The sequence below is a fragment of the Notothenia coriiceps genome, unplaced genomic scaffold, assembly GCF_000735185.1.
Source record: "Notothenia coriiceps isolate Sejong01 unplaced genomic scaffold, NC01 NC01_scaffold00037246, whole genome shotgun sequence".
Taxonomy (NCBI): Eukaryota; Metazoa; Chordata; class Actinopteri; order Perciformes; family Nototheniidae; genus Notothenia; species Notothenia coriiceps.
Window position 1 is genome coordinate 13,398,979 of NW_011369947.1, and position 209 is coordinate 13,399,187.

The window sequence follows — 209 nt, forward strand, 5'->3', positions numbered from 1 at the left end:
TACGTACTTCTACGTTTTTTAACTTTACTATACCGTCAAACGCGTCATATTACGTCACGATGGGGAGCTACTTCTCGGTACTCGTCTCTGCCATCGTGGTAGTAGTTTGTAGTTGGTTTGAGCGGTTGTGATTTAGTGAGCTGGTATTTTTTCGGTAATTTTACATTGCATTTTACCATTTGTAATCATGGTGAGCTTGTGTTTGTGCT